A 26,399-nucleotide genomic window follows, 5' to 3' on the forward strand; every position below is an offset into this window, starting at 1 on the left:
CTCTCTCTCTCTCTCTCTCTCTCTCTCTCTCTCTCTCTCTCTCTCTCATCTAAGATGCAAGTGAGAGGCAACATGGCAGAGTAAATAGAGAGCTGGCCATGTAAACTTGGATTTAAGTCTGCCTCTGACACATAATGGTTGTGTGAACTTGGGTAAGTCCTTAACCTCTCAGAGCTCCAGGTAACTTTAAGACTATCAGTTGCAGAGGAAGTTGCTGATTTGCCTTGGCAGAAAAAATTCATTCATCCAGAAGTACCCTATACCAAAGAAACATAGGTCCAAAAAAACCCAACCAAACACACAGAAATAATCTAAGATGCAATAATTATTGCATTAATTATTCTGATAAGCCTGTGCATTAAATTCAAACCATATCCATCACCCATATCATGTTTATAACCTCAGATGTCAGAGGAACAAGGATTCCTATTGTGGCAGTGAAGATTTTTCTTATAAAAGTCTTCATGCTTACTCATATAAAGAGGTACCATTTTGCTCAGCACTACCATATTGATACAGTATTGTCCATCCTCTTGCAATGCACATGCAAACTTGTTTTTCTCACCCCAACACCTTCAACACTCATGAATTTAGACAAAATGACACAGCCAGCCAGATGCTTCTAACAGAGGATGATAGTAGTCAGCATACTCTGACCACATGGATCCTTTCAATACAGTCCTTACATGGGCATGCTTGGTTCATATACTCTAATCCATCTGTTTGTCACAACCCTTGCCCCAAGACACACACACACACACACACACACACACCCCACACACCACATACCACACACAAACACACACACACACACACCCCATACCACACACAAACACACACACACACACACACACACACACACACACACACACCCTCTCCCTTCTTTCTGCTCCTGGCACATACCAATTCACCTCGAGACAGCCCCACAGACTTGATATGCCTTACATCTACACAGAAAGTGTGATTTCTTTTTCCTTTTGTTTTGCCATCCAAAAATCCTATATGGAAAATTCCTGAGATCATGACATTTAGTGCCAGCCCAGTGAGCACTGGGACCCTGAAAACTTGGTTTTAAACAGAAAACCTCAACAAGCCCCAAACCACACTCCTTTCACTACCTACCCTCCTTGATAAGATCAGCCACATGTTAACCAAGAGGAGTTTGGTCGAGATCTGAAGTTCAGCCTTCCATCTAGGCAGACTTTCCTTAAGGCTCTTTGCTCCACTCATGTAACATTGGGGCCGTTGTAATCAAATCCCAAGAGCCAATGAGGAAAACAGCTCAGACCTGGTTCACGGTTGAAGGTTTCAATTTCCAAGATTTCTGGCACGCACGATTGGAATATGGCTATTTCAAGACGAGGGGCTTATCTTCCTTTGCAAGGATCTTCATGACTTCCTTATGACCAGTAGCAAAGAAGCAGAGAATTCAAACACATTTCACTGTATCCTGGTGAAAAGACATTATAGTTGGCCATATTATTCTTTAGGGAATGACTTGATTTCTCTTTGGCCCTTCCTTTCTCTTCACCTGAAGTTTTCATTGTGTTAAACTTCCTTTGCTTATTACCGGGTGCAAAGTTTAGCATAGGGTGCCTTGGCTGTATCTCCAAGCTCAGGCCCAAAGGAGACACTTTCCTTTCTAAAGGCTCCATTTAAAGAGGATGCTTAATTTCTATTATCCCAAAGGCCCAGAAGTGGAATCCACTTTCTGACTCCCATCACCTAAGAGAGTATCTATTTATAAATCATTCTGATAAGCAAAATCTAACTCTCCTTCATAATGTCAGCTGTACAAGGGTGTTTCTCACAGCAATGGTTTTTGTTCTTGAGCTCACCCACCCCCATGCCTCATAATGACACACTGGAGATTCCCTGACTCTACTGGACTAGAAATACTGGAGTCAGCTCAGCTATCTCCTCATAATAAAGTGGTTGTGGACTAGAGGTCTCACCATATGTCAAGGAGGTGTACCTGTTATGTGACTTAAAAAAAAAGATTTGGTGCTTCCCTGTAGATTTTTGGCACAATAATGGATCAATTTCATGATGCCCTACTTTCTTATCAGTGTTCTTTTGTTCTTATTTTATGGTGTTGATCATTAAAAAAAAACCAGACTTTGATTTATTGCATATATTTATTTTTCTCTGAGTCCTGTCTATAATGCTTTAAGATAAAAAAAATCCCTGAAAAATCTTTTTTATTGATGCAAGATATTTGTTTTTTATATCAACTCAAAAGCTCTTTGTTCAGCATTTAATCCCCCTCCAACAGGGGAAAAAGCGATAATTGCTGATTATCTGTAAAGAACACCAAGAGGGAAATGTAGGTAGGGGAATCTCTCCCTGTGAAGATGACAGGACAGGGACAGACTGAAAGAGTTTTAACTGTGGAAACACATTCACTGTCTTATGTTATTGGCTGTAACTCACAAAAGATGATTTTCCTTATTTTTTAGACTAGGCTGGTAAATTGTATACTCAGTAAAATGATAGACCAGGAAACCAAAGTATTTCCCCTCTTTAGCCTCAAGCTATGAGAGACAGCCTGGTGTCATGGAAAGAACACTGGATTAGAGCTCAGGAAACTTGGTTTCTTGTCTTTGCTTTACCATTACAAGGAGACAAGTCATATAATTTATCTGGGCCTCATCTGTACAATAATGGGTTTAGGCAAATTGATTTCCCAGGCCCCTTCTAGCTCTGAAATTCTATGATTCTAATTCAATTGGCATGATTTGACCAATTAAAACAACTGGCCATAATCTCACAGGGGTTTGAATGCACACACCCTTGCCCAGATGCAAATACATACCAAGATACACGGCACCTATCAATGCAAAATGCATTCCTACACACGATGTCCACACCACACCAGATCACACTCAGATCTAAACAGTGTACTCAGGCACTAGGCTCATTTCTGACTCGTCAGCTTCCACTCAGTGTCACTGAAAAAGCTCAGCCATTCTTCTCCCCTTACCTTCTAGGTTCCACATTTTCAATCAAGGGCAAATCAGCTCTGTCTCTTTCACAGGGTCCCAATAAGCTACCGGATTTCACAGCATCTCAGTCACTAGGATAGCAAAACAAGGACCTTCCATTATTCAAGCTTTCCAGGCTGACTTCTTTAACTCAGTTGCTTGAAGATGAAAACAAGAAAGTGAGGTGAAAAGTCAAACCTTTGAATTCTCTTGCCTTTTCTAAGCTAGATGAAAAAAGAAACAAGCTAGAAATACAAAGTTACTAAAATATACTTAAATAGACAGCAAGAAAGGGGGAAACCAAATAGAGTTCTTGGTGGAGAAGAAGCAAACAGTACGCACTAGAACAACCATTTGGTGTCAAGTAACAGACAGATTAAACAAACAGACTCATCAGCTATTTTTACATTCAGATCTGGCAGTGGCAATGGATAACTAGGGGGGTGAAAAATAACGATGCCTGTTGAGCTGGCTGTTAACCTGGATTCAAAACTCAACCCAAAACCATCCATGGAACTATGGAACACCTCGACAGAGATCAATGTTTCAAGGTGACAAAGAAAAATATTTATTCAAGTCACCATAAAAAAAAAAAAACAGATCAAGTATGTGCTCTGGGCAACCCATGATGGGGCTGTTGATGTGGAGGTTCAGAAATAGCCTGTTTCATCATCAAGCCTGGACAAATGTATCCTGCATTCCTCGAGTAAGGAGGCCACTCTCTCCTGTCCTCTCTGAGCAAAATAACATGACTGGCCATAGAGGAGGAGACAAGCCAGCAGGGTTGGGTTTCAGGTTGAGAATTGCAATAGGTTATGAAATAATAGGGGAGATATGTAATGAAGCAAGATAACCTTAAGTTTTAGAAGCACAGATATAAACAAGGACAACCGTCTGGAAAACAGAAACAGTAAGTGAAACAATTATTCCGATCGCTACTCTTTAACTAATTTCCTTGCACAGGGCAAGGCTTGAGTCTCAGGATCATCATGGAGGGAACTGGCTTTGGTCCATGGGGCTTGTGAGAAGCACATTGCTTTTCTCAGGAAACTTTCCTCTCAGGTCTCACTAAGATTGTAATCTGCACTATCCCCCACCCTCAACCCCCTCCTTCTTCACCTCTTACTTTTGAAGCTAAAGTCCAGAAATGTTCGGGGTTTGCAGGGAGGAGCCTGTCTTCTATACGAAGGATTAAGGAGGAAGGTTCTGTAGTGTTGATTTCCACTCGCCATTTGAATATACCATCTTCCTGTTTCTGAATCGTGTTGTAGAAGTCTGGGTCATTGAGGGGTGGGGTGGGAATTGGTTCAAACTAGGAAGCAATGGAGGGAGGCCCATTATGGGTTTGTTTCTTCCCTTTACAAGTCTGAAAGCTGAGCTGTTTGTCCAAGGTTCAGAAATGGTTTTAGGGAGGAACAAACCAAGTCCCTCCCTTTTCCTTGTGACATCCTCTTCTCCTCCCTCTCTAAGAGGAAATAAAACAAAAATAAAACAGAATAAAACCTCTGGAGGCCGACAACCCATAAGAACTAAGTTGAGGCTGGAGTTTAGGAGAATGGATGTAGACCTTAAGGGAAATGAGAGTTCCACTGGTGTTTGCTAATCAGCTTCCTTTTCCCTCTTTCACTATGTCTCCATTCTCATTCTTATAATTCATCAAAAGTGAAGAATGTGACCTCATGTCTTGTTTAGGTTACCAGGAAGAATGTATTTCACATATCTCCTGCTAGTGGAAGAGATGGGGTTTACATGAAGTTGACAGAATCAGAAGCAAAAAGAAAAGAGGTTAGTGATTTAGGGAAAACACAGGAGGTAGTTTGGGGAAGGGAGAAAGAGTAAGGAGCTAAAGGAAAATCGAAAAGCCAACACCATAGTAAAAGAAGCCAGAAGGATAGAAGAAGGTGGGTAGAATAAGAAAATATGAGATTGGGAGAGAGAACAAGACACTAACCTGTCTAGAAGGTGCTCACTGAGAGATAGTGTATTCCAACTGTGAGATCTGGGGCAGGAACCAATGAGTACTGACCACAGCTGACTGAGGTGGAATCAGATTTCTCAACAAGAATTTATCTACCTGGCCCATGCCAAAGACAGAGTATCTCTGGAGATGGTGATCCTTCTCATCGGCAAAATTTCAGTTGGAACTCAGTTTGGGGCAACTTGGTGATAAAATCACACTCAGAGTCTGACCACTTGAGCTGACAATGGATAACCCTAGATTCTATATGGAGCCTGGCTGTGACTGTTTCAAAAGGAATAACCCATCAGAAGGAACTCCAGGGTCCAGGAACCTCTGAGCTGTATGGAAAGAATGCAGATGAAGACACAATTCTAAATGTAGACTCATAGGCACTGTGATAGCCAAGGCTGTCTCTTATCTTCCAAACCTCAAGGACTAATTTCGCAGTCTGAAAGACCATAACTTATGTCTTGCTGTACTGGGCAGATTTTTTTTTTATTAGTCTTTGCCCTGGTTGCTGATTACCCCATGACAGTAATGCTGCCGAAACTTGATGCTTTAAACAAATACACTTAATGTGGTCTAGCCATTACCTTCAGTTAAGTTCAATTCAATTAAAAAAATTTATTAAGCATGTGTTTTGTGTTGTGTTAGGCATAGGGGATGATACAGAGATATGGTTCTTGCACTCATAGATCTGACAATCTAATGGGGATAATAGCTCACAAAGAGCTGTGATTCAGAGTATACATGAATGAAAGAAGTAAAAACTTTCATGAAAAATCCAAGGAAAGAATATAATTTTTAATGGGGGTGGGTGGCAAAGGCTCTATGGAGAAGGTAACATTTGAGGTAGGTCATGTCATGAAAGATGGGTAGGCATAGTGGATAGAATGCTAGATCTGGAGACAAGAAGACTTGAGTTTGAATCCTGCCTTAGACACTTACAGTGTGACCTTGGATAAGTCACCTAACACCTCTAGTTTCAGTTTCCTTATCTGTAAAATGAGAAATAGTAAGAGGACTAGACTCATGGGATTGTTGTGAGACTCAAATGAGATTGTTTATGTAATGTGCTTTGCGAAAAAGTGTTATGTATATGACGGTCATTCCATAGAAACTTCAACAAGCTGAGGATAAATTTCTTCAGGGAAACAGTTTTTGGGAGTTCCCCCCAGTACATGTGAATCTGGAGATCATGGACCTCAGAGGACAGCAAAGGTTAAATGTGAATATACCTAGTCTCCAGCTATTACAGACGATCCTCTTTGCATGTCTGAAAATAATATGTAAAAGTCCCATAAACAAAACCATTGTACTCCACATAACACACTGGGATTAAACTCTACCCTTTCTGAGCACCTCTTATCTAGGGAGCAGTGTTACATAGGTTTATTCTCTCCTTGCTCCAACATGGGGTTTCTCAGTATAGGGACAATACAAGCTAAACCAACCCACCTGTTCTCCTCCTTTTCCCTGACCCCAACCAGAGATCTTTGGCTAGGGATGCCTACTCAGTCAGTGATTTACTCGGGAAGCTAGAATAAATCCAAGGCCTCAGTTGGCCTGTGTGTTAAATGGATTGTTAGTTGAGGAGGCAGGGTGGTGTCTTTGAGGATGTGGGATTAGGAGTCAGAAAACCTGAGTCTGAATCCAGACTTTGCTATTTCTTTCCTGCATGATTTCAGGCTGAAAGTAACCTAGTTTCTCTAGGCTTTCTGGCTCTCATCTCTAAAAGGAGTGAGGGGAGGGAGCATGGCATGGTGGGTAATGAGCTGTTCTCAGCGTCTGGATGACTTGTGTTCAAATCTCCCTTCTAACACATACTGGCAGTAGGACCCTGGGCAAGTCCTAACCTTGTCTCAAGCAACCATCTGCAGAACTAAAGCATATCTGCATTGGTTGAGGGAGTTTCCTCTTACAATGATGTCTATGTCAATGAACTCATGGGTCTAGACCGGTGGTGTCAAATACAAACAGAAATGGGGCCCCTAAGTCATGCATAAGGATACTATGAGCCAAATACTGATTTAGAAAACCACATATTAACATTGTCTATGTTATACTGTATTTTTGTTTATTTTGTTAAATATTTTACAGTTCTATTTTAGCCTGTTTCTGGCTGTATTTAAGATTGTTGCTGGCTGCCTATTTAACGTGTCTAAGCTTCTGGTTTAGCCATAAAAAGAAATGGAAAAGGTTGGACCAGTTCTCTTCCAAGGCCTTTTCATCTCTTGTTAAAGTATCCCAGTGACTGCTCTTATTTTTGGAAAAATGAAAATATTATTTAACAAGTCCCATGGAAGGGGTTGTGGCTTTTACCTTAGCAATAGGCCCTAAGCCATGCCACTCAAGGAAGGTATATGGTACAGTGCAAAGACCACTAGATCTGGGGTCAAGTCTGCCACTTACTAGCTGTGCAATCTTGGGCAAGTTACTTCCTTTCTCTCAATTTCCTCATTTGAAAATGAAGGGGTTGTATGAAACAGATAGAATTATGAAGTGAAGTAGGTATTATTTTTTACTTCCATTTTCCTGGGGTGGGGTGGCTATGTGGTCCTGGGGAAAGAGTTCTGGTCCCAGAGTCAGAAAGATTCATCTTCCTGAGTTCAAATCTGGCCTTAGACACTTATTAGCTGTGTGATCTTGGGTAAGCTACTTAACTGCTGTTTGCCTCAGTTTCCTTATCTGTAAAATGATCTGGAGAAGGAAATGACAAACCACTCCCCTATCTTTGCCAAGAAAATCCCCAATAGGATCATGAGCTGGACATGACTGAAATGACTTTGCAACAGTACTTTACTATGGAGGAAACAGCCTCAAGGAGGTCGTGACTTGTTCCAGGTAACAGCTCATCAAGTATTTAAATCGGGATTTGAACCCAGCTGTTCCAGGGTCCTGGTCCAGCATTCTATCCATTACAATATGCTGTCTCTAATCCAAAAGTTCTTAACCTTTTTGTATTATGGAACCCTTTGGCAGTCTGGTGAAGCCTATGCACCTTTTATCAAAATGATATTTTTAAATGCATAAAATAAAAAATCCATATTTATAACAAAAACAAATTTTACTGAAACATGATTGCCAAAAATATTGAAAAAATCCAAGTTCCTGGACCTCATTATTAAGAACTTCTGCCTAGTCCAAGGAGTTCTCTGAAGTTCCTTCCAACTCAGAGATTCTGTGAGAAGAATGAAACCAATAAGAGAACTCATCACTGGCATCTGGTCCTCAAGTTCTTAACAAAGCCCTTCCAGCATCCTCCCCATCCTTCAGAGGAAGCATGGTCATGCCACCTCCTCCCTCTCTGCAGATTTGGGATGTTGGTATACTCGGAGAGGGAAGGGCATCGCCTGTCAGTACATGCACTTCCTACTTCCCATTAATACACATGTTTCCATTTCTGTGTCTATGATAGCTCTTGCTCAGATATTTGTCTCCCACAACTGTCTGGTGACTGGTTCATGCCATGGACACTCTTTTGACTTCTAACATATCTTCTGACTCTTCTTATGTGATGTGGCTCTCACAAATGTCCTGAAGAGATGTGAAAAATCCTACAGAAGTAGTATGGAGAAAGTAGAAGGTACACTGGATTTAGTGCCAAAGGACCTGTCTTAAAACCCATTCAGGACCTCTGGCAAATCATTCACCAATTTGAGCCTATCTCCTCATCTGTAAGATAAGGGGACTGGACTAAATGACCTCTGAGTTACCCTCCAACTCTTTATCTATGAGCCTATATATTGCGCTTCTACTTTGCAGTATATTAGAAAAGATAATAGAGGGTTATAAAGTTTAAATAATAAGTAATGCCTGCCTTCACGGAGCTTATGATTGAATACTTTTTCTTCCCAACTGTTTCTCCACCTATTGGTTGACATCTCAATGTTGGATGAGACAAGAAATAGTCAGGATGCTCCCAGTGCCCAAGGTCTCTTCCAACTTTTTATCTTACATTAGAAGGACTTTAGCAACACCTTGTTTCACCTGCATGAAAGGGCAAAGAATGGATGGTGTGCCTAACAATGGCAGGACCACAGGAAGAATTTGTTGGGAAGTTAGGGATAAGGCTGGGGCAAGATCCAGTTGATGGAGCTGTGAGTGTCCTAAACCCTGTTAGCAGAATTATGATTATTGTAGAAGGAGGTTCCTTATTCTGGTTTTCATCCAGGAATTATGACTTAATGAACCTGCTGAGGGTGGGGTGGAAGATCCATCAAGTAAATTGATCTGTGCTTTGTGATAAGGCTGAAGGCAAGAAAACCATTTTCTTCTTCTTGTTCAATGCGGTTCCTATCAGAGCTGCCCAATGGAGAACTGAATAGTATTACATGTGACTTTAAAAAGGATGGAATGAATGTATGGGATTGCTTAGCTAAAGATAGCACAGCCTCCTGCTGGAGGTCTATCTAGAGAGTTAGTCCTCTGCTATCTACCAACTGTTAATAAACATTAGTCTTCTGCTTTCTACCAACTGCTAACAGCCCACCCACACTAGCTTGCTGGCATATCCTACTTACTAGAAAGGGACCTCCTCATGAACTTAGAGGAGGCAGTTTAATATGGAAATCATACATGTGATTGTCATCCTGGGCTTCTGCAGGATGCATTTCCTATAGGCTTGGAAAAAGGAACTGTTGCCTCACCCTCTAAAGGCATGGCTGGTTTACTGAAGCAAAGCCACACCTCATGGTAGGAAATAGATTTCATGAGAAAAAGGGTTATGGGCAAGCCTAGAATAATAACTCACATATTTCTAATGCTTTATGGTTTAGGAGGCACTTTTCTTACTATTAGTCTGTAAGGTCCTTAGAAAAGGGCTTTTATTTCCACAGACTCAGAGAGAGGGTAGAACTGCCCAGGGTCACACAGTTAGCAAATACAGGAACAGGGACTCAGTCTCAGATCTTTTGGCTGAAAGATCTTAAGAAAGTTTTACCTGATATGGAAAGGGATGTCTTCATTAAATATAAAACCACCCGAAGTATTACTTAAAACCTTCTTTACAATTGGTGCTCCAACACTCTGCTAGTACTAATCATTATTCTATTATTTATACCATACCCTAAGACATCTATGATGTAATCCAGTAATTAAGATGGTTGCTATTTAATATTTATTAAGCACCCACGATGTGCTAGAAACTGATCCACATAAAATGAACCTTTACCCTGAAGAGCTTACCATCTTAGTTTGCCACTGAGAAGAGTACCTCTAATAAGAGGGAGTGATGATAGTGTTTAATGGATATTGGCTTCCCTGAACAAGACTAGGAAATTAAGCTGATTAGAATATGATGCAATTTGGTTTTAACAGGCTATTTGAATGGACACAAACTTTTCCTCCCCAGAAAATATACGAGAAAGCAAGTTGTAGGCTATGGGATTTTATTGAACTATGACAAATATGTTGAGAAATAGCTTGGCCTGGAACAGCATTGAATATGAGGTCAGAAAGAACTAGGCTCAATTTTGACATCTGAAGTTTAAAGCATGGCTCAGTGGACAGAGCTCTGGGCTAGGAGTTGCAAAAATCTGAGATCAAATCTCAACTAGATACTTATTATCCATGTCAACTGAATGTGTCATTCAATCTCTCTGTGCCTTGACTTCCTTATCTGTAAAATGAGGGGATTGGATTTGATGGTTTTTAAGGCCCCCTTCCTTTTAGCTCTAAATATATGATTCTATGATCTTGGCTGTGTCAACAGGGACAAGTCATTTAACTCTAAGATGCAGTTTGGTAGAGGGAATTCCCCCTACTCAAGAAACCATGTGTTATTGATATATTGACATATTATAAATAAGTAAATTAATTTTTGGCTACAATAATTCTTGAAAGCTACCTGCTAAATTATAGAGGAGTTGCATTGGTGTTGGTAGGGGCACCCATCACATCAATGAAATTTCATATCCTTGAAGCGCTATAAATACATGGAAGGACAAAAATATGGCTTGAAATAACACTCTAGGTGTCTTGGAGGAATGAGGTGATTTGATTCAAGAGATGATGGCAAAGAAGATGTACTGTCATTTCAGAAAGATTTCTCATGACTTCTGTCAAAAAATATCCCAAAAGAATACTTTTATGAAAGTGGGATAGCAGTTCACCCCAGTTCTGAACTTGCTTGCTCAGTAAGTATAATTGATCTATTCCAGTCTTCATTTTTACAGGCTTTGATTAGAACATTTTCTTTGTAACTCATCTAGATTCTCTTTACAGCACTAAAAATGCTTCGTGTAGCTACTTATACAACCTTGAAGAATCAGGATTGGCACTCAGGTCCTATAACACCAAATTAAATGTATGTATGTATGCGTGTGTGCTTGCTATAGATGTGAAATTTATGACTTTACCATTTATTTTCCTCATGTAGTCTCCTAACATATCACACCCTTCATAGGGGTAGTATGGTAAAGGATTTGGAGTCAGAAGACATGAGACTTTAATCCCACCAGAGACACTTGCTAGTACTGTGAGTTTGCCAACTACCTTAACTTCTCAGAATATCAATTTGCTCATCTGTCAAATGGGTATGACAGACAGCCTATCATAGTAGACAGAGAGCTGACTTTTGAGTTGGGAAGTCCTAACACAAGTCTTATCCTGGACACATACTAGCTGAGTGACCAATTGGAAGTCATTTGACTTTTCAGTGCCTAATGAAATTCTCTAGGACTACAAGTTGCAGAACAACTCTATTGGTAGAGGAGTTTACCATACTGGGAATTTTTTTTATTATTTTGTTTGTTTACTTTTAGTTTACGAGATTCAATTCCACAATTCCTTGAGTTTCACATTTTGTCCCCCTCCCCACCATGGTGGCATACATTCAAGTATAGGATCTGTAAATACTTTCACATTACACATTAGTCAGGTTATAAAGATGGATTGTATCAGATGGAATAAAAATGGTAAAGAGGACATAAAACCAAGCAAGAAAAGGAAAAAGATCAGGCAGTTTGCTTTAATCTGGATATAAACTCAGTTCTTTCTAGTTCTTTCTCTGGATGTACACATTTCTCTCCATCATGAGTCTTTTGGGATTGACTTATATCACTGCATTGCTGAGAAGAATCCAGTGTATCAAAGTTGGTCTTCACACATGCGTTGTGTCTGTAATTGTGTACAAATTTCTCCTAGTTCTACTCTACTCCCTCAGCATCAGTTTGTATAAGCCTCTCCAGGTAAATATGAAGTCCATCTGCTCCTCGTTTCTTATAGCACAATAGTATTCCATAACATGCATATATCACAACTTGTTCAGCCATTCCCCAATTGATGGGCACCCCCTTAATTTCCAATTCTTTGTCACCACAAAAAGAGCTGCTATAAATATTTTTGTACATATGGGTCTTCCTCCCACTTCTATGATCTCTTTGGGATATAACCCTAGGAGTGGTATTGCTGGGTCAAAGGATATGAAATTAATACTGGGAATTTTCAATTCTTTTAAAAACACAGGTCTGGACAAAAAAAAATTATAATAGAGTGTGTGGTTTGTCCTTTGTTCTTGAAGAGGACCACAACATCAGGAAGATGATGACATGACTTGCAAGTGAATTGGATTTAAGTGAGGCAGGGCTGTGCAAAAACACCAGTCTCACTTTCTCCTCCAGAGCCATCTGGGTCCAGTGGCCAGATATAGATCAGGACAACTGGAGATGGCCCAACTTACCTCATAGGATTGTTATAAGGGAAGTATGTTGAAAATCTTCAAGTTCTGCAATTATGAATTATTATTCACTTATATTCTAATTTCTTTTATATTTGTCTGTGTACATCTCACTGAATATTATTAGACTGATCTCCCTGAGGACAAGAATCAGGATATGTTTGTATCTTTCCTACTTCTTCATAGGTCATCATTGGGAAATATATTATAGCCATTCTCCTCCCACCTTACCCCCTTGGTGCCCCCCCCCGTTTCCCCTTGTATCATTTGTAACTTTGATTCTTTAGAGATTGTGGTGTTCCAAGAATCATAGTCATACATGGGGAAAATAGTAGCAGTATTAAAAAAGTTGCTTTTTGTCAGGCCAAAGATGTGCTGGTAAAAGTTTAAAAACCGGCTTTCCAACAGTACAAGACACGCTATTTTTTGTCTTTTTGGAGGAGGGAAAGGCAGGGCAATGTGGGTTAAGTAACTTGGCCAAGGTCACATGGCTAGTAAGTATTCAGTGTCTGAGACTGGATTTGAACTCAGGTCATCCTTAGCCCAGGGCTGGTGCTCTATTCACTGTGTCATCTAGTTGCCCCAATCACACTTTTAAGTTTAAATTACATTACTAACATTTTTCACTTGTTGAACTCTAGATAATTAACAACAAATGAATCAATTCCTTATTTGAAGCAATTGCTGATTTCTGGGGTGTAAATGCTCATACTGATGATTGAACAATACTCTTCTAAGCTGGTTGGAGCTGACCTCAGCATACAGGAGTACCTTGGAATCATTAAAAGCACTGTGTAATTTACCAATTGCAATCCAACCCTTTATCTTCTTCCTATCTAATATTGGGTTCAACTTAATTGATTTTCTACAGTGTCTGTCCCACATATATGTACTGATAGACTAAATCAATCGTAATCTGGACAATGGACATTTTTCATCCATTCAATTTTTCCTTTGTCTGTGAGATCCCTTTTTAATGATTATGCACCTCATTGGGAGGGCCTTTAATGTTCTATCTGGGGCTTAATATAATCATCATAACATTATCTGTGAACACAAACATTTGGACTACCTGTAGGGAATCTGTCTTCCAGACACCCTTCGTGACAGTGGAGAATGTCTTTGGCAAACATGTGCCACTGTTTTGTGCTTTGCTTGATATGAATAATCAGGATCTAGTACTTAGCACATAGGAGATGCTTAATAAATGCTAATGGACTGAACAGGATCACTGAAGATAGTCTTTCCCATGTATTTTTCAAAGAATCTTGTGTATCTTTGACATATGCATGATTTGCTCTACCAAAGCATTTTTTAGTTGATCAACAAACAACCGACACAGCAGGATCTTATATTTTCTACATTCTTTAGTATGATTATAAAGATGTGACTTGTAGAAAATGGCTTCTAAAGGCCAGCCTCTTTTCTTCTCATATTTTTATCAAGGATGTCTTTGATACATGTGTTATTCTTATAAAGGTGTTTTTTAAAAATAAAACATGACTTGTTAGTTATTAACACTCCCATCCATCACCTTTTTTGGGTCATAATACTGTTTTTGGATTTTTTTCTCATGATTTGGTATCTTTTCTTATTTGAGGAATCTTGGAAAATGATCAAGACTGTGTTGCCCCCCAGCACAGATTTTCTTGGTGGGTATTTGAAACAGACACTAACTCAAAACTTCTTTTTGTTAAAGAGACTACTGGAGGCAGTAGGCAAGGTTTATTAGCCTCTGTAGGAGACCTCTGGTGCATTGAACAGATGCTCAGAGAGTGACTTATAGAAAGCCATGGACAAGAATGAAGATGCATGGTAAAGGTTGTAATCCCTATTAGTTTAGGGGAAATCCATGGACAAAGGGGCATAGCTACATGATAATCAAAGCAAACTATTTCTATAGAACATAGCAAATAAAAAAAAATTAAACAGAGAACTTAATAAGGGTTTTAAACAGGAATATATGGTAGTTTCAACACTGATTGAAATTTTAGATTGTTGAAAAAGTTAATGAAATAAAATTCAGCCTGGGCATGTTACCCAGTTTGATGATTTATTTTTGTTTCTCCACAAGAGAAAGAGGGGCAGCTAGGTGGTGTAGTGGATAGAATGCCAGGCCTAGAGTTAGGAAGACGTGAATCTAAATCCAATCTTAGTTAGACCTTACTAGCTGTGAGACCTTGGCCAAGGCAGGTCCTTATACAGCACTGAAGTGGTCATGAGTGAAAAAGGTTTAAGAAACCCAAAATGAGCTGGAGAAGGAAATGGCAAACCAAAACCACTCTAGTATCTTTGCCAAGAAAACCCCAAACAGGGTCACAAAGAGTTTAATATGACTAAAACAACTGAATAACAACAAGAAGAAAGGAAAGCGGGCAGAATACTAATGCAAAAACCCTCAAATAATCAGGGATTTTAATTTATGTTTGAAATCAAAGGGAGAAAAGCAGGTTTCAGTTTTTCCCATCTTAGCCAGTTGGTTAAGTAATAAACTTTTATTAAATACCTGCTATTTGCCAAGCCCTATGCTAAGGGTTGGGGGATATATGTTCTTAGAAATAAAGGCAAATGATAATCTCTATTCTCTAAGAGACCACCATCTGATGGGGCTGACAACATGCAAACAACCGCGAACAAACAAGAGACATACAGGACAAATTGGAAATATTTATGCATTATGTTTAGGTTACATATACAAAAACATCTTCTGAGTGCAGTAATAGGTTAAAGACCATATAAACCTAAAAGATAATGATCCATTTTACTTTGTTTTGAGGTTTATGGGAGCTGCAAAGTGAGATACACTCTAGGCAAATTCAGTTCTCCAATAATTCAACAAACAGTGACTATTGGGTATAAGGCACTGTGGTAGCTGCTAGAGATACACAGATACCAATGGAAAAGCTCTTCAAAGAGTTGACCTTCCCTAAGCTCCTATTTACTGTTGTTGTTTTTGGTAGTGGTGGTGGTGGTGGTGGTGGTGGTGGTGGTGTGTGTGTGTGTGTGTGTGTGTGTGTGTGTGTGTGTGTGTGTGTGTGTGTGAGAGAGAGAGAGAGAGAGAGAGAGACAGAGAGAGAGAGAGAGAGAGAGAGAGACAGAGAGAGAGAGAGACAGAGAGAGAGACAGAGAGAGAGAGAGACAGAGAGAGAGACAGAGAGAGACAGAGAGAGACAGAGAGAGACAGAGAGACAGAGAGAGACAGAGAGAGAGAGAGAGAGGGAGAGACAGAGAGACACAGAGACAGAGGGAGAGATAGAGAGAAACAGAGAGAGACAGAGAGACAGAGACAGAGACAGAGGGAGAGATAGAGAGAGAGACAGAGAGAAACAGAGAGAGACAGAGAGACAGACAGACAGAGGAGAGACAGAGAGACAGAGACACAGAGACAGAGACACAGAGACAGAGATAGAGACAGAGAGAGAGAGACAGAGAGAGGGAGAGAGACAGAGAGACAGAGAAAGACAGAGACACAGAGAGAGAGACAGACAGAGGAGAGACACAGAGACAGACACACAGAGAGGGACAGAGAGAGAGATACAGAGACAGAGAGAGAGATAGAGAGAGAGACACAGAGAGAGAGCTTGTACACTCACATTTCCCTATAGTTTAGTACAGCGCCTGGCACATATTATTAAGCACTTAATAAATGATTGTGGGTTGATTTTTTTTGTCCCCCTTTTGGGCATTTTGCCTTTATTCTACAGAAAAGACTTTCCAGAAGGCCTTATATCCTTTTTGACTGACCCACTAATACTAATTATTTTGGGGGAGGAAAAGGGCTATTACTACCTAATTCTTCCAGTTTCCTCAGGAAAGGAGAAGTGTTTGCACCTCCATAAACATTCCTCAGGTCCTAGAACAAGGTGTTAATAGAAACAGTCCCCCTGCTCAGGGACCTGTTTACATTTGGTGTAAATCCATTTATACTGGATAATGTTCCTAATTCTAGCTCTGTTGCTAATTTCCTGCTGAAAAGTGTTGGAGGATTAAAGTAAGGGGTTTTGAGGTCCTTTGATGAGAGGGAGTTTAACAAATGTAATATATTATAATTTTTTTAAAAATGCATCTCTGCCTGCTTTTTCAAATTAAAAAAACCTATCTTGCTTCGTTGAAGCCTAGATTTAGAAACGACACTAAAAGTGAATAATCTTTACAGAAGCAGAAAATTCCAACAAATATAACTGCTAAGTGAGACAGCAGTTCATGAGAGCTCTATGGTCCTTATATTTAATCAATTAAATCTCTTCTTAATTGGGAGCAAGGCCCAAATGAGTAAAACCAGAACAAATTTCTGTGTCTTCAGAAACTATTTTAAAAGTGTCCAGTTATAGGAAAAAAACAACTGAATCCAATGTTATAAGAGAACATATCCAGTGCAGTTCCAATTAAAAAAGATTCAATTCAGCTAACGTCATTGCTTATTAGACATGTACTAGATGCAAAGCACTATTCCAGATTCTGGGGGGAAAGAGAGATAATAATACTTTCCCTCAAGGAGCTTACATTCTATTAGAGGAAGGCAAGTCAATAAGTCAGCAAGCAACTGGCATTTATTAAGTATTTATTTTGTGCCAAGTCTTATTTTAAGCCTTGGGAATACAAATACTAGCAAAAAAAAGGAAGACAGTACCCTCCAGGAGCTTGTTTTCTTGTTGGAGAAGACAAATGCATAAAAAAGAGATGAAAAGGTAGAAGGAGAAGGAGACCATCCTAGGGCATGGTGGTAAAGTTTGAGGAGTTAAAAGGGAGCCTGGAGAGGGCTGAAGGATGACTGACATGGGTCTTTCCTCAAAATGGAGGGTCTGGGAAGAACTCAGCAATGACAGGAGGGGACTGAAGGGTGGAGGAATCTTCTAGAGTGAGAAAGCACCTTTGGCACCATGGCAAAGTCCAGGGAGTCTCACTGAGCTCAAGAGTTTTTGATACACTCTCGCCTCTCTTATCCCCTAACAGATTAAAGAGTATTTGTAGATTTCGTAAAGCAACATTTCTACCTATTTTGGCACAGGCAAAGTGGTTTTAATAACAGGGAGAGGCAGGCTGTGCCAGGAAATGACATCTAGTTCCAATATTAGCAATCCTTTCCCTGGTCTCCATGTAACTGCAATCTTGCATTACTGTTTTTGTTGGCATGAAGACGATACAGCTCTGATCTCTTTCATTTAGTATCCTACAAAGATCTCAAGTTGCTTTGAGATCCTTAATTTCAGTATTACCTAATCCATATTCAAAACTTTTAAAAGTGTCTCCTTTCCTCTAGTGTACTAAGTCCTAAAATTATGGGTGGCTGCTTCATGTCAGGTCAGAGTTACTTAAAGTGTCATTTTCTGGCAGGCATTATTATTTTAAAGAAATCATAATTTTGAAAGGAGATTTTTCTTCTTAAGAAAATTTATTAAAAGGCACCAGCAGCTCTAAGATGGTGGGTCAGGTATATAATACCAATCTTGTTAATAAGCTACTAGGAAACCAAATTCCTATTTATTTTGGATTCCAGTTTCCAATGGTGTTGAGCCTGTTTTTAAAAGTTCCTTTAATTCTTTACTGCTATCATTATGGAAGAAATAGGTAGACTAGCCAAAGAAAGCTATCTCCTAATAAAAAGTTTTGTAGTTCTTTACTATGAATTGATTAGTAAATGCTGACCACTCTTTTTTTTTTTTAACATCAACATACTTAGGTGATGTTGCATTGCTGTAAGTCATGGGACATATAGGCTCCAAACAATTAAAGCTGGGGATCACCTAAAAGGCAATGGTGAGGTCTTTAGTAGAAATGAACTGTAGCATATTGGGGAAAAAGGTTGCAGAGGAAATTTAATATAAAGGATAGTACTTAAATGTTTAATAAAAAAGGAGTTGGCTAAGTCATGTTTGTCATCACATCGTGTCCAATGCTATCCTTAAGATATCAGAGGAACTGAAGGAGGATCCTCAGCTGTTGAATAAGCCCCCTAAGGTGAATTTATAGGAGGGCTTAGTTAAAGGTTGCTTTAGATGGGCAGTCATGGATAGGTTACTTTCTGCATCACTGGAAGGAACATTGAGTATGATTTAATAGATCATGGTTAGAATCACAGAACATTAGGCCTGGAGGGATATGAGATGATCTAGTCTCACCCTTTCATCTTGCAAATGGAAATGCTAAAGCCTAGGCTCAGTGTCTTCCCATCCTTCAAGGACTGCCTCTGCTGCACCCCTTTCCCTGAGGTTTTTCATGATTCTCACCTTCTTTCAACTTCTCTGCCACTAAATCCCGCCTCCCCTGCCCCCCACAAATGAGCTAAAATGGAAGTAAGTTTAAAATATCAAGTTTCTCAAAACATTTTCTATGTCCCCTTATGCACATATTCTAATTGACATTATTGTTAATAGTTTGTAGGAAATCTCAGGGTAGAGATAGTCTTCTTTATCTTTGCATTCCCCAATTCTTAGTACTCTACTTATACACTAGGTATTTAATACATCTTTGTTGAATTAATTAAATGCCTTGCCTTAAGCCAGGTACAGAACCCTAGTCTGACTCGGAGTCCAGCACTCGTATTGCCACTGTACCAGGGGCTGGCTTTTCAACAGGAGTTGAAAGCTGAATTAGGAGGAGATTGGTGACAGTCCAAGCTGAAGGAAACAATACAGGAAAACCACAGCAGTGGACATCATTGCCCAGAAGGTTCATCTATCATTTAGCTCTGTTTTCTATGCACTCTAGAGTCAGATGGAAGAAAGACATCTCTCTACTATTTCTATTGGCTCTAGAGGACTTTCCTTTATGGATTTGTAGTAGGCCAGCAATTCCTACTTAGTGGTTCCCAGTGATGGTCCAAGGGGCTCGTGATAACAATTCTGTTTAGCACATACTAGGTGCTTAAAAACATTTATTGGCTGATTGACTAGTGGTGCTTTAAGCAACAAATAATAGTAAAGGATATTATGAGTAGTATATTAAATTACCCTGGAGGTTTACAACACATTTTTAAAGGGGTTCATAGAACAAAAGAGTTGGGAACCACTGTAATAGGCCAGTCTCTATCTTATTGATTTGAGAGCTCTAGGTGATTACTACTCATTCACTAAGATATTAAAAATTTAACTTGGGCAACAAACAGAATATTCACAGGGAAACAGAACACAATCTGTTATAAAGTTGTGACCTATAAGCGTTTCCATAATGGAGAAAAAGAATGAGTCTTTCCCCATGCATGATGCATGGGCAGAATGAAGTCAAACCAGAGACTTGAGAGGTGGCCTGGCGTGGTTGAAAGAAGCCAGGAAGACCACTATTTGACAATATTGACTGTGTGACTCTGGACAAGTCACTCTCAGTGTGCCCTAGAAGGTGCTGAACTGCTTTGACAGTTTTTTTCATTCATGAGTTCCTTATCCTAGTGAAATCACAGGTCTAGTTCCCACCCCCAAAATAATAGTCATTAGCATTTATATAGCACTTTAAAGTTTGCAAAGTGCTTTAAAAATATTATCTCACTTTTCCCTCACAGCAATCTTGGGATGTAGGTGGAGAGAAGTGGAGATATTTAATATGGCATCTCTCAGGTTAAGTTCTTATGGAACCCAACTCCCAAAGAATGAGAGGGAGGCAACAGGATGAAATCAATGACTGGGTGTTTCCTGAGATTCTCTGGGAGGTGATGTGCTTACTCCATAAGCTCATCAGGAGCTCTTTCTTTCAAGAATTTAGGAGACTATGGAAACCAAGAATTCACAGAGTGTGATATTTTGGGATACCTGGTCAAATCTCCTCCTTTGTGTGCTCTATCTTGTATGAATTGTTGAATTCTAGAGTGAGACTTAATAATATAATTAGGACAGATTTGGTTCAAGTATCACCAGTGGCTTCCTAGTACTTTTGGAATAAAATGCATACTCCTCAGCTTGACTTTAGATGCTGTTCTCAATGTGGCTAAAATCTACCACGCTAGATTTATTTCCCATTATAGCCTTATATGCTGCAGTCCAGCCAAACTGGCTTACTTTACTATTTTTTAGACTCTTTAATCTATCATCACCTCTGTGCATTAACTCAGGCTTTCCACATACCCAGAATGCCCTGGATGCTCTCCTCAGCCTCTTAGAAGCTCTAGTTTCCCTTAAGACCTACTTAGGGGCTGCAGCCTAATGAAAGCTCTTCCAGATTATTAGGACCTTAGCAGCCTTCCTATCCAGCTAAATGAAGAAGCCCTGGAAAAGCTCAAAACCCTTGAGTCACCCTGTTAAGAGTAAGACCAACAGGCACTGTCCAAAGCTCCTTTCCCACCAGTGAGAGGCCAGTAACACCCCAGGAGCTTTCCAACTCCTGATTAGCATGAATCAGCACCAGTCCCCAGGTCCAGGCTCCTCTATCCTTCCCCCCAATGTCTGGTCCCACTTGACCCACATAAAAACCATTAGACTTTACTAGTTTGGTACACCTGATTCTAACTAGGTCCCATTGTATCTGACCTGTTTCCACCATCCTCCATGACTACCATTCAAGTATGACCCCCCCCCAAACCCCAGGCTTATTATACTATCTTATGTGCTTCATGTTTCCTTATACTGAATCACTGGCATTCCATACCTTATCACTCTATGTCGAGACATTTGTTTCTTATATTGAGACATCCCCCTCATGATTAGTATTCTTCATTTCTCCCCTACTCCCACCCCTTACCTTGTATTTGTTTATTTGCTTACATGTTTTATTCTCCAGTAGAATGTAAACTTCCTGAGGGCAGTGACTGTTACCTATACTTATTTTTGTCCTTCTGGAATATAGAATAGTGCTTTGCATAGAACAGGTGAATAATAAATATGTGATGACACCATAGATTTTGTCCAATGTCCCTGTTCTGGAAAGTTAAAAATAGCCAGATGCCTACATTCATTTTAGTCTCTTCACAAGGGTGGTTTCCAGCTATTGCAGTTGTTGATTAGAAACAGTTTTGCTGGTTTTGTCTTTAAGCCTTTCTTTCTCCCAATTTTTAGGTAAATGATGGGGTAGAAATTCATGTTGCTCAGGATCTCTCTTTTCTGGGTCATATCTTGGTCCATGCACCAGTGGCAGAGGGAGTTTAGAAGCTGGTCCCCTCTCTGCTGTCTCAATGTCCCTTTCTAACCAAGGATTCTGGGAATGGTGGTGAGGTCACGTCTGTAAAGTACATTAAGCTCACTCTATGACAGGTGTTCTAGCAGGGCGTTTATTTGAGCTTTGCCTTCATTCAGGAGGGTGGCTGGGGCTGAAATAGCCACAGATCCTTGGAGCTGTCTGTTTCCTGGCTGCCTCTACAGACAAGTGGTAAACAGTGTTGGAGGACCAGAGCCTGCAATTAACTAAACTCAACCCTTAGGCAGGCACCCAGTGTAAAAGAGAAAAAATATATATTTAAGAGGTAGTGGGTTGGGGGAGCTTATAACTACATGGATCCTTTCTTAGTGAGATGTTTGAGCTTTGATATTTTGGGAGGGTTGGAGTTGCTGAGCCAATTTTCAAGAATTGAAACAAAATTTTCAAGAAATTAAATGAAAACCCCTGCACCCTCTTTACTTTTGTGAAAATATGTGAGCATAAAGTGATTAAATTCTTCACCATCCTACATTTAGGAATTTCAATAAGTGGTGAAGTTAAAGATTTAATGGGAACCATGGAGTGAATAACCCATCTGTCTGCTTCATTTGGGGACTGAAGGATTTAAGTATGGGAAAGGGGAACAAAGTGATCTCTTAGAGGGCAGAGACTGTGTTTTTGCATTTCTTTATACTCCCAGCACTTAGCAGTGACTGGCCTATAGGCTTAATAAATGCTTGTTGACTGACAGAACCAAGGCTTTTTTTTTTAAACTGTATTTCGTTCAAAACAAGGGCAAATCCCTAGGAGCTGGCACAAACTAATAATAATCTTTCCTCCTTCCTCCTAAGATTCTCAAAACAGAGTTGACTTAAACACTAATCTCCTAATGTTCTATCCTCGGTTTATCAACTAGACACTCTGAACTGCCTTGGGACAATTTCAGCAAGATCTTTTCCTGTTCCCTAGCCCAACACAGGGATTAAACATGTGCAAGGCAAATAGTCTGTCCATTTGGATGAAAGAAAGTGCAGGAGTGGGAGCCAAGATAGGATACTAGTAAAAGTTCAACACCTAACTCAAATGACAGTTTGGAAGGGTAGGTTCACTTGATCAAAATGGTGATCCAAGCCAAGAAGTATTTTTTAAATTAAATTTCATGTTTATTTTTAGTTTACATCATTCATTTCCACAAGATTTTTAGTTACAAATTTTCTCCCCTTCTTTCTCCTACCCACCACCCCAAAACAGCAATCCCACTGTATATCTGCTCCCCCACTCTGCTCTCTCCTATATCCTCCCCCATCCCCCCTCTGACTTTCCTATAGGGAAAGATGGATCTCCATACCCAGTGCCTGTATATCTTATTTCCCAGTTACATGTCAAAATAATAATAATTATAATATATATATATATATATTACATAAAGAATTCTAGATTCTTTCCCTTCCTCCCTCATCACCCACCATTAGTGGGAAGATAAGCAATTCAATATAGGTTGTACACGTGTAGCTATGCAAAACATTTCCATAGTGGATATATTGTGAAAGACTGACTATATTTCCCTCCCTCCTATCCTGCCCCCCCACTTGTTCTATTCTCTACTTTGACCCTGTTCCTTTTCAAAAGTGTGTGCTTCTAACTATCCTCCCCTGCACCCTGCCCTCCCCTCCATCATCCCTCCTCTCATCCCCTTCTCTCCTACTCTCCTGTAGGGTGAGATACCCTATTTAGTGTGTATGTCATTCCCTCCCTAAGCCAAATTCAGTGAGAGTAAGGTTGACCCATTCCCTTTTGCCTTCCTGTTCTTCCCCTCCATTGTAACCATTTCCCCTTGCCTCTTCTATATGAGATAGTTTACCCCATTCTGTCTCTCCCCATCTCCTCTCATTATATTCCTCTCTCACCTCTTAATTTCACCTTTTAAGTATCATCCCTTCCTATTCAATTGATCCTGTGCCCTCTGTCTATGTATACATGTACACATATATACGCACACTCACATATATATTCATATGCCCATATACCCTCCTATATAGACATATATGTATGTATACATATATATATATATATACATTTATATTCCTTTCAGCTATCTTCATACTGAGAAAAGTTTCATCAGTTACAATTATTGTTTTTCCATGTAGGAATGTAAATAGTTCAACTTTGGTAAATTCCTTATGATTTCTTTTCCCTGTTTACCCAAGAAGTATTTATTGAGGACCTACTATGTGCAAAGCATTGTACTTGGTCCTGGGAATAAAAAAGTAAATGAAATCAGACCTTTACTTAAAGGAATTTACATCCTAGTGGGGTGATTCAACCATATAAAGATGCAACATTTTATTTGTCATACTGTAAACTCCCTCTCCCCTTTTTTTGTTAGGACTTGAAGTCAAATTCTTTAATTTCCACTTTTAAGAATTCACTTTTGAAGATTAGCATAGAACCATAGATTTTAATCCAGACTTGACCTCATTCTATTTTTAGAAGAGAACTCACAGGCCATCTGATCCAACCACCTCATTTTATGGATGAGGAAACTGAGGGCCATAGAAGTTAAGTGACTTGCTCCAGGTAGCAAGGAGTAGAAACGGGATTTGAATCCAGATTCTCTGACTCCAGAGCCCATGGGTACTTTCCACTGTATATTCTTCTACCCTAGTCCCAGCTAACTCAACCCTCATTTTATAGAAAAGAAAGCAAAGGCTTAAGGAAGGGAACTGACCTGCCATAGGTCACACAGGTAGCAGTAAGTATTATATTTAAGTATGTTATAAAATACATGGAAGGCTCTTTGTGGGGTAGAGTTCTTGATCAGAAACTGTCTTGAGACCTAGACTCAAATCCATCTTCAAACACTAGCTTTGTGATTATGGGAAAGCCACTTAATGGGTCCACCCTGCATGTAAAGGTGTACGTTAAGGTTAAGGAGAGAGCACATGCTGTATTTTTGAAAGAGATCTAAAGGGAAATTTCCCAGTCAAGGATGTGTCTGTGAAGAGAAGCAATCCTTTGTGATCATAAAGTGCTGTAATATTCCTGGACACTGCAATATTAGCACCTACCCCTTTCCAGGGAGGCTAAACATTGTTGAGCATCAGTAATTTAACTCCTGAAAGGAAGGGTGCAACAAAATGTGTAATAGGGACTAGAGTAAAACAAAAAGGCTCCTTCTTGAAAAGACTGAGGAAGCACTCTATTTTGAATTGATAATTCCAACTCCTTTTCATTTTTTTTCTCAAATCCAAAAATTTGCTGCATGCTAAATCCTAATTTGGGGCACAATTTGATAGCATCAGAGTAATAGATCTGATCTGAGTCAGAAGTCAAATACAATAGGTATTCATTAAAGACCGACTATGTGCAAGGGATTGTACTAAAATCTGGGAATATAAGGGCAATTAAAAAAACACAGAGCCTGACCTCAAGGGGTTTAAATTCCTTGTATTATATTCTAACATACTGACTGTATGACCTTGGGCAAGTACCTCTTGGTGCACGTGGGCAACCGTCTTAGACTATGAGTTATAGAGCAGGTGCTGGTTGCATCAGCAGAGGGACTTTCTTCATTGGCAGTTCTCTATACTGTATATAATAAAAACACAGATCTAGATCAAGAAAAATTGAGCGAACTGCACTTATTTTATGGTTTTCCTAAAATTTTTTGAGTGAGAATATATAAATCTAGGGAAAGTGCAAAAGGTGAAGGAGGACATCACAACTACCTCAAAGAAAGCTAACTTTCTTATCGGAGGGGGGAAGGCAAGGCAATTGGGGTTAAGTGACTTGTCCAAGGTCACACAGCTAGCAAATGTGTCAGGAGTCTGCGGCTGAATTTGAACTCATGTCCTCCTAACTGCAGGGCCAGTGCTCTCTTCCCTGGGCCACGTAGCTGCCCCTAAAGAAGGCTAACTTTGAAAATAAACAATCGATATAAAAGCATATGTTTTGGGGCTGATGGAGGTGTTCGTTGATCATCCTTTGAGAAGTCTCATCACAAAATTCCTTAGTTGAAGGTCTGGAATGCTATCTTAGAGGAGCTCGCCAATTCCATCAACAACATCATTTAATCAGATCTTTGGTTTGCAGGCCATCCAAACTCCGAATGTTTATGGGCCCAAAGAAGCTCTCCCTTTCTTTGCACCAGTCAGAAGGTTTTTCTTTGCATGGGAGCAACAATGGACTTTCTTCACATCCGGCCTCCCAGAACAATCTTCACAACAAAGCACTTTGCCAATTTATAGCACGTGGAGCTTGTGCCAGAGTGTCCAAACGGTTTTAACCCTCTCTTCCACCTCTACCGGCACATCTAGGACCTTTTCTTCTTTCAGAAATAGAGAAGGCAACACAGAGACCCACATGATAGCAAATGTAATTAATACCTGCAGCAAAGTACCATTTAATGAGAGTTGCTTCTTCCTGGGCTCTTTGGACACAAGGAAGGGCCTATCAGGCATTTCAGAGAATATTTTCTAGGTGTCCAAACTCACCATGTTCCTTTGTGAGATCAGCTTTTCGGTAGAAGTTTTCCCTGCCTGCCCATTCCTGTGTCTGAGATGAGATCACAATATATACAGTTTGGGTAACTGCAAGGGAAAACAGCCCCTCCTCCTTTTAAATCAGGTGTTAAAAGTACTTTCATCAGGCCCCAGTGTTGCTGACAGGAGCAGCCTTACAGCATTACTTAAACACTTCAAAGGGCAGAGGTAAGCTT

At 39.9% G+C, this 26,399-nt stretch overlaps 1 protein-coding gene across 12 annotated transcripts in view; it reads right to left on the bottom strand.

Annotated features, from left to right (window-relative positions):
- CUNH10orf71 (chromosome unknown C10orf71 homolog) overlaps positions 1-5,558 on the bottom strand; it is a 75,030-nt gene extending 69,472 nt beyond the window's left edge. The window contains exons 1-4 of one of the 12 annotated variants that reach the window (XM_069067235.1): positions 4,936-5,556; positions 4,111-4,449; positions 2,984-3,076; positions 1,123-1,450 (exon numbers count right to left, since the gene is read on the bottom strand). The gene's annotated coding sequence lies outside the window, so the exon portion shown is untranslated. Of the gene's footprint in view, positions 1-1,122; positions 1,451-2,983; positions 3,371-4,110; positions 4,450-4,935 lie in introns of those variants that run through there. The other 11 variants (XM_069067232.1, XM_069067238.1, XM_069067234.1 and 8 more) reach the window with 11 other exon arrangements.
- Between the last annotated feature and the right edge of the window lie 20,841 nt (positions 5,559-26,399).

This window comes from Petaurus breviceps, unplaced genomic scaffold (assembly GCF_028583685.1).
Source record: "Petaurus breviceps papuanus isolate PSGF00001 unplaced genomic scaffold, PetGlider_PUasm1.0 90740, whole genome shotgun sequence".
In the NCBI taxonomy this organism is placed as follows: domain Eukaryota; kingdom Metazoa; phylum Chordata; class Mammalia; order Diprotodontia; family Petauridae; genus Petaurus; species Petaurus breviceps.